This window comes from Pleurodeles waltl, chromosome 3_1 (genome assembly GCF_031143425.1).
Source record: "Pleurodeles waltl isolate 20211129_DDA chromosome 3_1, aPleWal1.hap1.20221129, whole genome shotgun sequence".
Classification (NCBI taxonomy): domain Eukaryota; kingdom Metazoa; phylum Chordata; class Amphibia; order Caudata; family Salamandridae; genus Pleurodeles; species Pleurodeles waltl.
This window is the reverse complement of record NC_090440.1, coordinates 467,160,675-467,178,929: the sequence shown is the minus strand read 5'-3', so window position 1 is coordinate 467,178,929 and position 18,255 is coordinate 467,160,675.

The following is an 18,255-nucleotide window of genomic DNA, read 5'->3' as shown; positions in this document are numbered from 1 at the left end:
TTTAGTGGAAAAATGTGCTGAGTCTATGTTGCATTTTGGGCTGTTTCCTGTCGCATGCACTAGGCCTACTCCCTTTTTATCGGGAGACTTAGAAGAACACAGATTAGAAGAACAAGTGTTATTGCCAATTGTTTTTCTTTGCATTTGCACCTTCCAATTGTAAGATACTGTGTAAGAAAGAAGACATTTTGAGAAATGCCCTTTAAATCACTTGCTAGTATGGCTAGCCACAAATTCAGAGATGTGCAAACAGCCACTGCTTCTAAACTCCATATATTGTGACCATTCCAGAAATACATAGGTTTCCCAGATGCCTATTTTTCACTCTTTATTTTTTACCAAATGAATTAATGTATACCCGGTACACAGAGAAAAACCATTGAAAGGAGCATCCCAGTTATTAACTCTGGGTTGGGTACCTCGGGTTCTTGGTGAACCTAGAAGCCCTATATATCACCACAACCAGAAGGGTCCAACTGACGTAACAGTATATTGCTTTAAAAAATCTGCAATAGTTAGAAGTTACAGATGAAAACATAGACACAAATGGCTGTTTTTTTCAACTCAATTTCAATATAATTTTTTATTTCAACAGTTAATTTCTGTAGGAAAATTTTGAATGATCTACTCAAATGACCCCTTTCTGAATTCAGAATTTTGTCCAAATGTATAGCTTTCCAGGATTCACTGTTAGTTTAACACCCATTTCCGCCACTAACTGGACAGAGGTTGAAAGCACAAAAAATAGGAAAAACGGGCTATCGCACAGTAAAATGACAAAACTGTGTTGAGAAGTCTGCCTGTTCCTGCAACCTGGAAAGATGGTAATCACCAGGGTTTTTTATTTTTATGTGTATTTATGTGGGGGGGGTGCCCCCTTGGGCAAGGGGCGCCCCCCCAAGGGGGCAGAGAACTGTTGGCCTTTTCTGCCCCCCTTGGGGGCAAATCGGCCAATTTTTTTAGGTCCATCTGCCCCCAAGGGGGGCAGAAGCCACTTAGGCACCAGGGATTGTGTGTGTAATGGATGGGGGGGGCCCCCTTGAGCAAGGGTCGCTCCCCTTTGGGGGGCATGTCTTTTAGGGCCATTTCTGCCCCCCTTGAGGGCAGATCAGCCTATTATTTTTAGGCTGATCTGCCCCAAGGGGAGCAGAAACCACTAGAACGCCAGGGATTTTTTTCTATGTGTTTATTTTTGTGGGGGGCGTCCCCTTGGGCACGGGGCGCCCCCCCAAGGGGGGCATTGACCTGTTGGCCATTTCTGCCCCCCCTGGGGGCAGATGGGCCTATTTTTGTAGGCCCACCTGCCCCCAAGGGAGGCAGAAGCCACTTAGACACCAGGGATAGTGTGTGTGTGTTAGTGGATGGGGGGGGCCTTGGGCAAGGGTCGCCCCCCACTTTGGGGGCACATGTACCCAGGCCATTTCTGCACCCCTTGGAGACAGATCAGCCTATTATTTTTAGGCTGGTCTGCCCCCAAGGGGGGCAGAAACCACTAGAACGCCAGGGATTTTTTTGTATTTGTTTATTTTTGTGGGGGGGCGTCCCCTTGGTCACGGGGCACCCCCCCAAGGGGGGCATTGACCTGTTGGCCATTTCTACAACCCCTGGGGGCAGATGGGCCTATTTTGTTAGGCCCACCTGCCCCCAAGGGGGGCAGAAGCCACTTAGACACCAGGGATAGTGTGTGTGTGTTAGTGGATGGGGGGGGCCTTGGGCAAGGGTCGCCCCCCACTTTGGGGGAACATGTACCCAGGCCATTTCTGCACCCCTTGGAGACAGATCAGCCTATTATTTTTAGGCCCACCGGCCCCCAAGGGGGGCAGAAGCCATTTAGACACCAGGGATAGTGTGTGTGTGTGTGTTAGTGGATGGGGCGGGCCTTGGGCAAGGGTCGGCCCCCATTTTGGGGGCACATGTACCCAGGCCATTTCTGCACCCCTTGGAGACAGATCAGCCTATTATTTTTAGGCTGGTCTGCCCCCAAGGGGGGCAGAAACCACTAGAACGCCAGGGATTTTTTAAAATTTGTTTATTTTTGTGGGGTGCGTCCCCTTGGTCACGGGGTGCCCCCCCAAGGGGGGCATTGACCTGTTGGCCATTTCTACACCCCCTGGGGGCAGATGGGCCTATTTTGTTAGGCCCACCTGCCCCCAAGGGGGGCAGAAGCCACTTAGACACCAGGGATAGTGTGTGTGTGTGTGTGTGTTAGTGGATGGGGCGGGCCTTGGGCAAGGGTCGCCCCCCCACTTTGGGGGCACATGTACCCAGGCCATTTCTGCACCCCTTGGAGACAGATCAGCCTATTATTTTTAGGCTGGTCTGCCCCCAAGGGGGGCAGAAACCACTAGAACGCCAGGTATTTTTTAAAATTTTGTTTATTTTTGTGGGGGGGCGTCCCCTTGGTCACGGGCGCCCCCCAAGGGGGGCATTGACCTGTTGGCCATTTCTACACCCCCTGGGGGCAGATGGGCCTATTTTCTTAGGCCCACCTGCCCCCAAGGGGGGCAGAAGCCACTTAGGCACCAGGGATAGTGTTGTGTGTGTGTTTTTTTTATTTTATTTTTTAGGGCTGTCCCCTTTGGCAAGGGTCGCTCTCCATGGGGACACACTACTAAAGGTATTTTCTGGCTTCCTTGGGGCAGACAGGCCTATTTTTTTTAGTAGGCCCATCTGCCCCTATGGCAGAATCCACTTAGGCACCAATTTCTAAATGTTTGATGGTGGGGTGTTTGTCAACTGAAGAAGTCTTTGCATTTGTGATAAAAAATGTTTTCCTCCTTTTTGTTCTAGTTCAAAGCTTTTGCTTTATTTGCTGTGGCTCCTTGCGGTTTTGGCGGTGGTTGACCTGCAGTTTGCACAGTTGCATGTTTTAGGTAAGTAAAAACAATTTACTCCAAAGGAGTATTGTTGCCATGCATGAATGACATGTTTGTAGGGGGTGTACTAAATGCAGGATTGTGTGTGAAATTGTCCTTAGGTTTGTGCACAATGATATTTGTTTTGTCTTATTTCTAATTTGCCTTTCTTTCTTTATTTTTAGTGGGATATCATTGGTGATTGCTGTGTAGTTGCTGGTGAATCAAGCTTTTTCAGGCAAGTGAGCGGTATAGTTTTTGAGTTTATAACTCTTACTAACAAAGCTACACTTTGTTACTTGTCTTACACAGTGCTGGTTGTTGGTGGTGAATTTGTCCAGTTAATTTTAGCAGGAGAGATCATGGCTAGCCGCAGGATGACCGCTCAGCAGGTGGTTGGTATGCTTTTTGAGTCACAGTCTGATCATGACTATGAGACGGACTCTGCATCTGAGGCAGAGGAGGAAGTCAGAGATTCTGGCAGTGATGTTTCTGTTGGAGGGGAATCTTCTGATGATGAAGCCACATTCAGTGCAGATGAAGGGCCTGTTTTAGAGGAGGACATTGATGTGCCAATAGTGCAGCAACCTGGGGCTGAAAGGTTTCCCGTTATAAGACCTGATGTCTGGGTTGCCCCAAACATGGAGCAGCCAGAATTGCCTACCTTTACTGGTCTCCCGGGGTGTAACGCCAATACAGAGAACTTCATGCCTATCAATTTCTTTGAGTTATTCATGGATGATATGTTTTTGGAAGAGATTGTTGAGCAGACTAATTTGTATGCGGAGCAGCATTTGAGGGACAACGCTGCTAGACTTAGGCCACACTCTAGAGCTGCACAGTGGATTCCCACAAATTTGGAGGAGTTAAAAAAGTTTTGGGGTTTGACTTTTTTGATGGGGTTGATAAGGAAGCCGTCACTGGCTTCTTATTGGTCTACTAGTCCCTTGATGGCAACAGCTATATTTCCAGCGACCATGAGTCGTAATCGGTATTTGCTTCTTCTTAGGATGCTGCATTTTGTTGACAATGCATTAGCCTTGCTACAAGATCACCCAGATTCTGACCGTCTTTTTAAGATTAGGCCTGTCCTTGATCATTTTGTAGATCGGTTTTCGGAGGTCTATGTTCCAGGCAAAGAGTTAAGTGTGGACGAGTCTTTGGTCCTCTTCAAGGGTCGTTTGGTTTTTAGGCAGTACATTCCTAGCAAAAGGGCACGATATGGAATTAAATTGTATATGCTGTCTGAAAGTAGGACAGGATATGTGTATAGTTTCCGTGTGTACACTGGTAGGGATTCTAATATTGACCCCCCTGGTTGTCCTCCCACTTTTGGAGTTACTGAGAAAATTGTGTGGGATCTTGGTAGACGACTGTTCAACAAAGGTCACCATTTGTATGTAGATAACTTCTACACTGGTGTGCAATTGTTCAAGGAATTGTTTAGAGTGGACACAGTTGCTTGTGGCACAATCCGTTCTAACCGGAAAGGCTATCCAAGGGAGCTTGTCTGTAAAAAACTTGAGAGAGGACAGTGCTGTGCCTTGCGGAACGAGGAGCTGCTAGCTTTGAAATTTTCAGACAAGAGGGATGTCTACATGCTAAGTACCATCCATGATGAGAGTACTTCGCCTGTGACTGTTTGGGGCCAGGTTGCGGAAGTGCGCAAACCTGTGTGCATTTTAGATTATAATAAGCACATGGGAGGTGTAGATAGAGTTGACCAGAGGTTGGAACCTTATACTGCTATTCGTAAGTCTTACGTTTGGTATAAGAAGTTAGCACTTCACCTCTTCCACTTAGCAACCTTCAATGCTTTTATTGTGTTTAGGGATAGGTCTCCAGAGTCAAAGATGACATTTGTGAAATTTCAGGAGTCAGTGATAGAGAGCCTTATTGTGGTGGAACAGGCCAGAGTTCCTAGAGAAGCAGTGGTGGAGGATGTGGCTAGATTGAAAGATCGCTACTTTGCTGAGCACATTCCTCCCACACCCAAAAAAGACTTTCCAGCTAAGAAATGTAGAGTGTATTTTCGAAGAGGTATCCGGAGGGAGACTCGAATGTACTGCCCAGATTGTCCTTCAAAGCCTGGGCTGTGTGTCGGTGCTTGTTTTAAGAATTACCACACCCAGAAGAATTTCTGGGAACAACCATGAGTGTAAACTCATATCTGTTTTGTATTTTCATGTGTTTAGTTTCATGGTTAGCATTTCTGTCATGTTCTTAGTTAGAGCTTTTGTGTTTGTAGTTTTGTAATTCTTTCTACTTAGGGGTTCCTCTGTTTCAAAAAAAAAAAAAAAAATGATGCCATTGTGTGTGGAGTGGGGCTTGGCTGAGAGTATACATATTGACTTGCTGTTGGCTACTGCAACACACTGCCAGCCAAACACCAGTCCACACACTCCCATCAGCTGGTATGATTGTTGTATCAGGCATGTGGGCGTATATAAGTGATGGGCCCTTGAGTGGCGCTGTCTGTCGATGTGAGTGTTGTAATGTGCTGGGCCCGTGGCTGGCGGTGTGAATGGCCTTGTGTGTGTCATGTATGAAAGTTGTGTGAATGGACTGTAAAGCGGTTGGTGCCTTGTCGCGGCTTTACAGCTCACGAGCTGTGAGTCATTGGTTCAGTTTTTTGCCTTTCAGTTACTAACGGTGCATTTAATTTTTGTGAAAGCTCTTGTTAGTCAAATTTGATCCACTGAACCATCACTCACCCTCGTGCCAAATCCAACCAGTATGTGTGGTAAAAATGACAAAACCTGCTCCGCTGTAATCAGGCGTCGCAGCACACCTGTGACACGCTAGGTGCCTCAGGTGGGACCCCGATGATGAAGCATGCCACCAACTTGGTTGGTGGGTGAGGGGTCTTTTTCACATAACCTAAGTGTGTTTCTTTTCAAAATTTTAGTGTTTGGCACATCACGGACGTATGTGGGCACATCAAAACGATATATTACAAAACTACCTGTGTTTGGGGGGGAGAGGGCACCTATGTTTTTGGTCCTGTGTGCGGCCTTCATCTAGGGAAACCTACCAAACCCAGACATTTCTTAAAACTAGACACCCCAAGGAGTCCAGGGAGGTGTGGCTTGCGTGGATCCCCCAACATTTTCTTACCCAGACTCCTCTGTAAACCTCAAAATGTGCTTAAAAAAGCATATTTTCCTTACTTTTCTTCGTAGGATCACCACTCCAGCACAAAATTCCTACTCCCCAGTGTTCCCCTCAGTCTCCCAAGTAAAATGACACCTCACTTATGTGGGTCCCCAAAGCAAAGTCAGTCTAAAGATGTATAAAAGAATATGTCCTTATAAACTTGCTGTGCTATCCCCTCTATCTCTACAAGTTTTGGGCCTTATTCTGTTGCAGGCACCTGGCCCACCCACACAAGTGAGGTATCATTTTTATCGGGAGACTTGGGGGAACGCTGGGTGGAAGGAAATTTGTGGCTCCACTCAGATTCCAGAACTTTCTGTCACCGAAATGTGTGGAAAATTCATTTTTTTAGACCGAATTTGAGGTTTGCAAAGGATTCTGGGTAACAGAACCTGGTCCGAGCCACACAAGTCACCCCATGTTGGATTCCCCTAGGTCTTTAGTTTTCAAAAATGCACAGGTTTGGTAGGTTTCCCTAGGTGGCGGCTGAGCTACAGGCCAAAATCTACAGGTAGGCACTTTGCAAAAAACACCTCTGTTTTCCTTAAAAAATTTGGCTGTGTCCACGTTGCGCTTTGGGGCGTTTCCTGTCGCGGGCGCTAGGCCTACCCACACAAGTGAGGTATCATTTTTATCGGGAGACGTGGGGGAACGCTGGGTGGAAGGAAATTTGTGGCTCCTCTCAGATTCCAGAAATTTCTGCCACAGAAATGTGAGGAACATGTGTTTTTTTAGCCAAATTTTGAGGTTTGCAAAGGATTCTGGGTAACAGAACCTGGTCCGAGCCACACAAGTCACCCCATCTTGGATTCCCCTAGGTCTCTAGTTTTCAGTAATGCACAGGTTTGGTAGGTTTCCCTAGGTGGCGGCTGAGCTACAGGCCAAAATCTACAGGTAGGCACTTTGCAAAAAACACCTCTGTTTTCCTTCAAAAATGTGGCTGTGTCCACGTTGCACTTTGGGGCGTTTCCTGTCGCGGGCGCTAGGCCTACCCACACAAGTGAGGTATCATTTTTATCGGGAGACGTGGGGGAACGCTGGGTGGAAGGAAATTTGTGGCTCCTCTCAGATTCCAGAACTTTCTGCCACAGAAATGTGAGGAACATGTGTTTTTTTAGCCAAATTTTGAGGTTTGCAATGGATTCTGGGTAACAGAACCTGGTCCGAGCCACACAAGTCACCCCATCTTGGATTCCCCTAGGTCTCTAGTTTTCAGAAATGCACAGGTTTGGTAGGTTTCCCTAGGTGGCGGCTGAGCTACAGGCCAAAATCTACAGGTAGGCACTTTGCAAAAAACACCTCTGTTTTCCTTCAAAAATTTGGCTGTGTCCACGTTGCGCTTTGGGGCGTTTCCTGTCGCGGGCGTTAGGCCTCCCCATACAAGTGAGGTATCATTTTTATCGGGAGACGTGGGGGAACGCTGGGTGAAAGGAAATTTGTGGGTCCTCTCAAATTCCAGAACTTTCTGCCACAGAAATGTGAGGAACATGTGTTTTTTTAGCCAAATTTTTAGGTTTGCAAAGGATTCTGGGTAACAGAACCTGGTCTGAGCCACACAAGTCATGCCATCTTGGATTCCCCTAGGTCTCTAGTTTTCAGAAATGCACAGGTTTGGTAGGTTTCCCTGGGTGGCGGCTGAGCTACAGGCCAAAATCTACAGGTAGGCACTTTGCAAAAAACACGTCTGTTTTCCTTCACAAATTTGGCTGTGTCCACGTTGCGCTTTGGGGCGTTTCCTGTCGCGGGCGCTAGGCCTACCCACACAAGTGAGGTATCATTTTTATCGGGAGACGTGGGGGAACGCTGGGTGGAAGGAAATTTGTGGCTCCTCTCAGATTCCAGAACTTTCTGCCACAGAAATGTGAGGAACATGTGTTTTTTTAGCCAAATTTTGAGGTTTGCAATGGATTCTGGGTAACAGAACCTGGTCCGAGCCACACAAGTCACCCCATCTTGGATTCCCCTAGGTCTCTAGTTTTCAGAAATGCACAGGTTTGGTAGGTTTCCCTAGGTGGCGGCTGAGCTACAGGCCAAAATCTACAGGTAGGCACTTTGCAAAAAACACCTCTGTTTTCCTTCAAAAATTTGGCTGTGTCCACGTTGCGCTTAGGGGCATTTCCTGTCGCGGGCTCTAGGCCTACCCACACAAGTGAGGTATCATTTTTATCGGGAGACGTGGGGGAACGCTGGGTGAAAGGAAATTTGTGGCTCCTCTCAGATTCCAGAACTTTCTGCCACAGAAATGTGAGGAACATGTGTTGTTTTAGCCAAATTTTGAGGTTTGCAAAGGATTCTGGGTAACAGAACCTGGTCCGAGCCACACAAGTCACCCCATCTTGGATTCCCCTAGGTCTCTAGTTTTCAGAAATGCACAGGTTTGGTAGGTTTCCCTAGGTGGCGGCTGAGCTACAGGCCAAAATCTACAGGTAGGCACTTTGCAAAAAACACCTCTGTTTTCCTTCAAAAATTTGGCTGTGTCCACGTTGCGCTTTGGGGCGTTTCCTGTCGCGGGCGCTAGGCCTACCCACACAAGTGAGGAATCATTTTTATCGGGAGACGTGGGGCAACGCTGGGTGGAAGGAAATTAGTGGCTCCTCTCAGATTCCAGAACTTTCTGCCACAGAAATGTGAGGAACTTGTGTTTTTTTAGCCAAATTTTGAGGTTTGCAATGGATTCTGGGTAACAGAACCTGGTCCGAGCCACACAAGTCACCCCATCTTGGATTCCCCTAGGTCTCTAGTTTTCAGAAATGCACAGGTTTGGTAGGTTTCCCTAGGTGGCTGCTGAGCTACAGTCCAAAATCTACAGGTAGGCACTTTGCAAAAAACACCTCTGTTTTCCTTCAAAAATGTGGCTGTGTCCACGTTGCGCTTTGGGGCGTTTCCTGTCGCAGGCGCTAGGCCTACCCACACAAGTGAGGTATCATTTTTATCGGGAGACGTGGGGGAACGCTGGGTGGAAGGAAATTTGTGGCTCCTCTCAGATTCCAGAACTTTCTGCCACAGAAATGTGAGGAACATGTGTTTTTTTAGCCAAATTTTGAGGTTTGCAATGGATTCTGGGTAACAGAACCTGGTCCGAGCCACACAAGTCACCCCATCTTGGATTCCCCTAGGTCTCTAGTTTTCAGGAATGCACAGGTTTGGTAGGTTTCCCTAGGTGGCGGCTGAGCTACAGACCAAAATCTACAGGTAGGCACTTTGCAAAAAACACCTCTGTTTTCCTCAAAAAATGTGGCTGTGTCCACGTTGCACTTTGGGGCGTTTCCTGTCGCGGGCGCTAGGCCTACCCACACAAGTGAGGTATCATTTTTATCGGGAGACGTGGGGGAACGCTGGGTGGAAGGAAATTTGTGGCTCCTCTCAGATTCCAGAACTTTCTGCCACAGAAATGTGAGGAACATGTGTTTTTTTAGCCAAATTTTGAGGTTTGCAATGGATTCTGGGTAACAGAACCTGGTCCGAGCCACACAAGTCACCCCATCTTGGATTCCCCTAGGTCTCTAGTTTTCAGAAATGCACAGGTTTGGTAGGTTTCCCTAGGTGGCGGCTGAGCTACAGGCCAAAATCTACAGGTAGGCACTTTGCAAAAAACACCTCTGTTTTCCTTCAAAAATTTGGCTGTGTCCACGTTGCGCTTTGGGGCGTTTCCTGTCGCGGGCGTTAGGCCTCCCCACACAAGTGAGGTATCATTTTTATCGGGAGACGTGGGGGAACGCTGGGTGAAAGGAAATTTGTGGCTCCTCTCAAATTCCAGAACTTTCTGCCACAGAAATGTGAGGAACATGTGTTTTTTTAGCCAAATTTTGAGGTTTGCAAAGGATTCTGGGTAACAGAACCTGGTCTGAGCCACACAAGTCACCCCATCTTGGATTCCCCTAGGTCTCTAGTTTTCAGAAATGCACAGGTTTGGTAGGTTTCCCTATGTGGCGGCTGAGCTACAGGCCAAAATCTACAGGTAGGCACTTTGCAAAAAACACCTCTGTTTTCCTTCAAAAATTTGGCTGTGTCCACGTTGCGCTTTGGGGCATTTCCTGTCACGGGCGCTAGGCCTACCCACACAAGGGAGGTATCATTTTTATCGGGAGACGTGGGGGAACGCTGGGTGGAAGGAAATTAGTGGCTCCTCTTAGATTCCAGAACTTTCTGCCACAGAAATGTGAGGAACATGTGTTTTTTTTAGCCAAATTTTGAGGTTTGCAAAGGATTCGGGGTAACAGAACCTGGTCCGAGCCACACAAGTCACCCCATCTTGGATTCCCCTAGGTCTCTAGTTTTCAGGAATGCACAGGTTTGGTAGGTTTCCCTAGGTGGCGGCTGAGCTACAGACCAAAATCTACAGGTAGGCACTTTGCAAAAAACACCTCTGTTTTCCTTCAAAAATGTGGCTGTGTCCACGTTGCACTTTGGGGCGTTTCCTGTCGCGGGCGCTAGGCCTACCCACACAAGTGAGGTATCATTTTTATCAGGAGACGTGGGGGAACGCTGGGTGGAAGGAAATTTGTGGCTCCTCTCAGATTCCAGAACTTTCTGCCACAGAAATGTGAGGAACATGTGTTTTTTTAGCCAAATTTTGAGGTTTGCAAAGGATTCTGGGTAACAGAACCTGGTACGAGCCACACAAGTCACCCCATCTTGGATTCCCCTAGGTCTCTAGTTTTCAGAAATGCACAGGTTTGGTAGGTTTCCCTAGGTGGCGGCTGAGCTACAGGCCAAAATCTACAGGTAGGCACTCTGCAAAAAACACCTCTGTTTTCCTTCAAGAATTTGGCTGTGTCCACGTTGCGCTTAGGGGCATTTCCTGTCGCGGGCTCTAGGCCTACCCACACAAGTGAGGTATCATTTTTATCGGGAGACGTGGGGGAACGCTGGGTGAAAGGAAATTTGTGGCTCCTCTCAGATTCCAGAACTTTCTGCCACAGAAATGTGAGGAACATGTGTTGTTTTAGCCAAATTTTGAGGTTTGCAAAGGATTCTGGGTAACAGAACCTGGTCCGAGCCACACAAGTCACCCCATCTTGGATTCCCCTAGGTCTCTAGTTTTCAGAAATGCACAGGTTTGGTAGGTTTCCCTAGGTGGCGGCTGAGCTACAGGCCAAAATCTACAGGTAGGCACTTTGCAAAAAACACCTCTGTTTTCCTTCAAAAATTTGGCTGTGTCCACGTTGCGCTTTGGGGCGTTTCCTGTCGCGGGCGCTAGGCCTACCCACACAAGTGAGGTATCATTTTTATCGGGAGACGTGGGGCAACGCTGGGTGGAAGGAAATTAGTGGCTCCTCTCAGATTCCAGAACTTTCTGCCACAGAAATGTGAGGAACTTGTGTTTTTTTAGCCAAATTTTTAGGTTTGCAATGGATTCTGGGTAACAGAACCTGGTCCGAGCCACACAAGTCACCCCATCTTGGATTCCCCTAGGTCTCTAGTTTTCAGAAATGCACAGGTTTGGTAGGTTTCCCTAGGTGGCTGCTGAGCTACAGTCCAAAATCTACAGGTAGGCACTTTGCAAAAAACACCTCTGTTTTCCTTCAAAAATGTGGCTGTGTCCACGTTGCGCTTTGGGGCGTTTCCTGTCGCAGGCGCTAGGCCTACCCACACAAGTGAGGTATCATTTTTATCGGGAGACGTGGGGGAACGCTGGGTGGAAGGAAATTAGTGGCTCCTCTAAGATTCCAGAACTTTCTGCCACAGAAATGTGAGGAACATGTGTTTTTTTTAGCCAAATTTTGAGGTTTGCAAAGGATTCGGGGTAACAGAACCTGGTCCGAGCCACACAAGTCACCCCATCTTGGATTCCCCTAGGTCTCTAGTTTTCAGGAATGCACAGGTTTGGTAGGTTTCCCTAGGTGGCGGCTGAGCTACAGACCAAAATCTACAGGTAGGCACTTTGCAAAAAACACCTCTGTTTTCCTTCAAAAATTTGGCTGTGTCCACGTTGCACTTTGGTGCGTTTCCTGTCGCGGGCGCTAGGCCTACCCACACAAGTGAGGTATCATTTTTATCAGGAGACGTGGGGGAACGCTGGGTGGAAGGAAATTTGTGGCTCCTCTCAGATTCCAGAACTTTCTGCCACAGAAATGTGAGGAACATGTGTTTTTTTAGCCAAATTTTGAGGTTTGCAAAGGATTCTGGGTAACAGAACCTGGTCCGAGCCACACAAGTCACCCCATCTTGGATTCCCCTAGGTCTCTAGTTTTCAGAAATGCACAGGTTTGGTAGGTTTCCCTAGGTGGCGGCTGAGCTACAGGCCAAAATCTACAGGTAGGCACTTTGCAAAAAACACCTCTGTTTTCCTTCAAAAATTTGGCTGTGTCCACGTTGCGCTTTGGGGGGTTTCCTGTCGCGGGCGCTAGGCCTACCCACACAAGTGAGGTATCATTTTTATCGGGAGACGTGGGGGAACGCTGGGTGGAAGGAAATTTGTGGCTCCTCTCAGATTCCAGAACTTTCTGCCACAGAAATGTGAGGAACATGTGTTTTTTTAGCCAAATTTTGAGGTTTGCAATGGATTCTGGGTAACAGAACCTGGTCCGAGCCACACAAGTCACCCCATCTTGGATTCCCCTAGGTTTCTAGTTTTCAGAAATGCACAGGTTTGGTAGGTTTCCCTAGGTGGCGGCTGAGCTACAGGCCAAAATCTACAGGTAGGCACTTTGCAAAAAACACGTCTGTTTTCCTTCAAATATCTGGCTGTGTCCACGTTGCACTTTGGGGCGTTTCCTGTCGCGGGCGCTAGGCCTGCCCACACAAGGGAGGTATCATTTTTATCGGGAGACATGGGGGAACGCTGGGTGGAAGGAAATTAGTGGCTCCTCTAAGATTCCAGAACTTTCTGCCACAGAAATGTGAGGAACATGTGTTTTTTTTAGCCAAATTTTGAGGTTTGCAAAGGATTCGGGGTAACAGAACCTGGTCCGAGCCACACAAGTCACCCCATCTTGGATTCCCCTAGGTCTCTAGTTTTCAGGAATGCACAGGTTTGGTAGGTTTCCCTAGGTGGCGGCTGAGCTACAGACCAAAATCTACAGGTAGGCACTTTGCAAAAAACACCTCTGTTTTCCTTCAAAAATGTGGCTGTGTCCACGTTGCACTTTGGGGCGTTTCCTGTCGCGGGCGCTAGGCCTACCCACACAAGTGAGGTATCATTTTTATCAGGAGACGTGGGGGAACGCTGGGTGAAAGGAAATTTGTGGCTCCTCTCAGATTCCAGAACTTTCTGCCACAGAAATGTGAGGAACATGTGTTGTTTTAGCCAAATTTTGAGGTTTGCAAAGGATTCTGGGTAACAGAACCTGGTCCGAGCCACACAAGTCACCCCATCTTGGATTCCCCTAGGTCTCTAGTTTTCAGAAATGCACAGGTTTGGTAGGTTTCCCTAGGTGGCGGCTGAGCTACAGGCCAAAATCTACAGGTAGGCACTTTGCAAAAAACACCTCTGTTTTCCTTAAAAAATTTGGCTGTGTCCACGTTGCGCTTTGGGGCGTTTCCTGTCGCGGGCGCTAGGCCTACCCACACAAGTGAGGTATCATTTTTATCGGGAGACGTGGGGCAACGCTGGGTGGAAGGAAATTAGTGGCTCCTCTCAGATTCCAGAACTTTCTGCCACAGAAATGTGAGGAACTTGTGTTTTTTTAGCCAAATTTTGAGGTTTGCAATGGATTCTGGGTAACAGAACCTGGTCCGAGCCACACAAGTCACCCCATCTTGGATTCCCCTAGGTCTCTAGTTTTCAGAAATGCACAGGTTTGGTAGGTTTACCTAGGTGGCTGCTGAGCTACAGTCCAAAATCTACAGGTAGGCACTTTGCAAAAAACACCTCTGTTTTCCTTCAAAAATGTGGCTGTGTCCACGTTGCGCTTTGGGGCGTTTCCTGTCGCAGGCGCTAGGCCTACCCACACAAGTGAGGTATCATTTTTATCGGGAGACGTGGGGGAACGCTGGGTGGAAGGAAATTTGTGGCTCCTCTCAGATTCCAGAACTTTCTGCCACAGAAATGTGAGGAACTTGTGTTTTTTAAGCCAAATTTTGAGGTTTGCAATGGATTCTGGGTAACAGAACCTGGTCCGAGCCACACAAGTCACTCCATCTTGGATTCCCCTAGGTCTCTAGTTTTCAGAAATGCACAGGTTTGGTAGGTTTCCCTAGGTGGCTGCTGAGCTACAGTCCAAAATCTACAGGTAGGCACTTTGCAAAAAACACCTCTGTTTTCCTTCAAAAATTTGGCTGTGTCCACGTTGCGCTTAGGGGCATTTCCTGTCGCGGGCTCTAGGCCTACCCACACAAGTGAGGTATAATTTTTATCGGGAGACGTGGGGGAACGCTGGGTGAAAGGAAATTTGTGGCTCCTCTCAGATTCCAGAACTTTCTGCCACAGAAATGTGAGGAACATGTGTTGTTTTAGCCAAATTTTGAGGTTTGCAAAGGATTCTGGGTAACAGAACCTGGTCCGAGCCACACAAGTCACCCCATCTTGGATTCCCCTAGGTCTCTAGTTTTCAGAAATGCACAGGTTTGGTAGGTTTCCCTAGGTGGCGGCTGAGCTACAGGCCAAAATCTACAGGTAGGCACTTTGCAAAAAACACCTCTGTCTTCCTTCAAAAATTTGGCTGTGTCCACGTTGCGCTTTGGGGCGTTTCCTGTCGCGGGCGCTAGGCCTACCCACACAAGTGAGGTATCATTTTTATCGGGAGACGTGGGGCAACGCTGGGTGGAAGGAAATTAGTGGCTCCTCTCAGATTCCAGAACTTTCTGCCACAGAAATGTGAGGAACTTGTGTTTTTTTAGCCAAATTTTGAGGTTTGCAATGGATTCTGGGTAACAGAACCTGGTCCGAGCCACACAAGTCACCCCATCTTGGATTCCCCTAGGTCTCTAGTTTTCAGAAATGCACAGGTTTGGTAGGTTTCCCTAGGTGGCTGCTGAGCTACAGTCCAAAATCTACAGGTAGGCACTTTGCAAAAAACACCTCTGTTTTCCTTCAAAAATGTGGCTGTGTCCACGTTGCGCTTTGGGGCGTTTCCTGTCGCAGGCGCTAGGCCTACCCACACAAGTGAGGTATCATTTTTATCGGGAGACGTGGGGGAACGCTGGGTGGAAGGAAATTTGTGGCTCCTCTCAGATTCCAGAACTTTCTGCCACAGAAATGTGAGGAACATGTGTTTTTTTAGCCAAATTTTGAGGTTTGCAATGGATTCTGGGTAACAGAACCTGGTCCGAGCCACACAAGTCACCCCATCTTGGATTCCCCTAGGTCTCTAGTTTTCAAAAATGCACAGGTTTGGTAGGTTTCCCTATGTGGCGTCTGAGCTACAGGCCAAAATCTACAGGTAGGCACTTTGCAAAAAACACCTCGGTTTTCCTTCAAAAACTTGGCTGTGTCCACGTTGCGCTTTGGGGCATTTCCTGTCACGGGCGCTAGGCCTACCCACACAAGGGAGGTATCATTTTTATCGGGAGACATGGGGGAACGCTGGGTGGAAGGAAATTAGTGGCTCCTCTAAGATTCCAGAACTTTCTGCCACAGAAATGTGAGGAACATGTGTTTTTTTTAGCCAAATTTTGAGGTTTGCAAAGGATTCGGGGTAACAGAACCTGGTCCGAGCCACACAAGTCACCCCATCTTGGATTCCCCTAGGTCTCTAGTTTTCAGGAATGCACAGGTTTGGTAGGTTTCCCTAGGTGGCGGCTGAGCTACAGACCAAAATCTACAGGTAGGCACTTTGCAAAAAACACCTCTGTTTTCCTTCAAAAATTTGGCTGTGTCCACGTTGCACTTTGGGGCGTTTCCTGACGCGGGCGCTAGGCCTACCCACACAAGTGAGGTATCATTTTTATCAGGAGACGTGGGGGAACGCTGGGTGGAAGGAAATTTGTGGCTCCTCTCAGATTCCAGAACTTTCTGCCACAGAAATGTGAGGAACATGTGTTTTTTTAGCCAAATTTTGAGGTTTGCAAAGGATTCTGGGTAACAGAACCTGGTCCGAGCCACACAAGTCACCCCATCTTGGATTCCCCTAGGTCTCTAGTTTTCAGAAATGCACAGGTTTGGTAGGTTTCCCTAGGTGGCGGCTGAGCTACAGGCCAAAATCTACAGGTAGGCACTTTGCAAAAAACACCTCTGTTTTCCTTCAAAAATTTGGCTGTGTCCACGTTGCGCTTTGGGGGGTTTCCTGTCGCGGGCGCTAGGCCTACCCACACAAGTGAGGTATCATTTTTATCGGGAGACGTGGGGGAACGCTGGGTGGAAGGAAATTTGTGGCTCCTCTCAGATTCCAGAACTTTCTGCCACAGAAATGTGAGGAACATGTGTTTTTTTAGCCAAATTTTGAGGTTTGCAATGGATTCTGGGTAACAGAACCTGGTCCGAGCCACACAAGTCACCCCATCTTGGATTCCCCTAGGTTTCTAGTTTTCAGAAATGCACAGGTTTGGTAGGTTTCCCTAGGTGGCGGCTGAGCTACAGGCCAAAATCTACAGGTAGGCACTTTGCAAAAAACACGTCTGTTTTCCTTCAAATATCTGGCTGTGTCCACGTTGCACTTTGGGGCGTTTCCTGTCGCGGGCGCTAGGCCTACCCACACAAGTGAGGTATCATTTTTATCAGGAGACGTGGGGGAACGCTGGGTGGAAGGAAATTTGTGGCTCCTCTCAGATTCCAGAACTTTCTGCCACAGAAATGTGAGGAACATGTGTTTTTTTAGCCAAATTTTGAGGTTTGCAATGGATTCTGGGTAACAGAACCTGGTCCGAGCCATACAAGTCACCCCATCTTGGATTCCCCTAGGTCTCTAGTTTTCAGAAATGCACAGGTTTGGTAGGTTTCCCTAGGTGGCAGCTGAGCTACAGGCCAAAATCTACAGGTAGGCACTTTGCAAAAAACACCTCTGTTTTCATTCAAAAATTTGGCTGTGTCCACGTTGCGCTTTGGGGCATTTCCTGTCGCGGGCGCTAAGCCTACCCACACAAGTGAGGTATCATTTTTATCGGGAGACGTGGGGGAACGCTGGGTGAAAGGAAATTTGTGGCTTCTCTCAGATTCCAGAACTTTCTGCCACAGAAATGTTAGGAACATGTGTTTTTTTAGCCAAATTTTGAGGTTTGCAAAGGATTCTGGGTAACAGAACCTGGTCCGAGCCACACAAGTCACCCCATCTTGGATTCCCCTAGGTCTCTAGTTTTCAGAAATGCACAGGTTTGGTAGGTTTCCCTAGGTGGCGTCTGAGCTACAGGCCAAAATCTACAGGTAGGCACTTTGCAAAAAACACCTCTGTTTTCCTTCAAAAATTTGGCTGTGTCCACGTTGCGCTTTGGGGCGTTTCCTGTCGCGGGCGCTAGGCCAACCAACACAAGTGAGGTGTCATTTTTATCGGGAGACGTGGGGGAACGCTGGGTGGAAGGAAATTTGTGGCTCCTCTCAGATTCCAGAACTTTCTGCCACAGAAATGTGAGGAACATTTGTTTTTTTAGCCAAATTTTGAGGTTTGCAATGGATTCTGGGTAACAGAACCTGGTCCGAGCCACACAAGTCACCCCATCTTGGATTCCCCTAGGTCTCTAGTTTTCAAAAATGCACAGGTTTGGTAGGTTTCCCTAGGTGGCGGCTGAGCTACAGGCCAAAATCTACAGGAAGGCACTTTGCAAAAAACACCTCTGTTTTCCTTCAAAAATTTGGCTGTGTCCATGTTGCGCTTTGGGGCATTTCCTGTCACGGGCGCTAGGCCTACCCACACAAGTGAGGTATCATTTTTATCGGGAGACATGGGGGAACGCTGGGTGGAAGGAAATTCGTGGCTCCTCTAAGATTCCAGAACTTTCTGCCACAGAAATGTGAGGAACATGAGTTTTTTTAGCCAAATTTTGAGGTTTGCAAAGGATTCTGGGTAACAGAACCTGGTCCGAGCCACACAAGTCACCCCATCTTGGATTCCCCTGGTCTCTAGTTTTCAGGAATGCACAGGTTTGGTAGGTTTCCCTAGGTGGCGGCTGAGCTACAGGCCAAAATCTACAGGTAGGCACTTTGCAAAAAACACGTCTGTTTTCCTTCAAAAATTTGGCTGTGCCCACGTTGCACTTTGGGGCGTTTCCTGTCGCGGGCGCTAGGCCTACCCACACAAGTGAGGTATCATTTTTATCGGGAGACGTGGGGGAACGCTGGGTGGAAATAAATTTGTGGCTCCTCTCAGATTCCAGAACTTTCTGCCACAGAAATGTGAGGAACATGTGTTTTTTTAGCCATATTTTGAGGTTT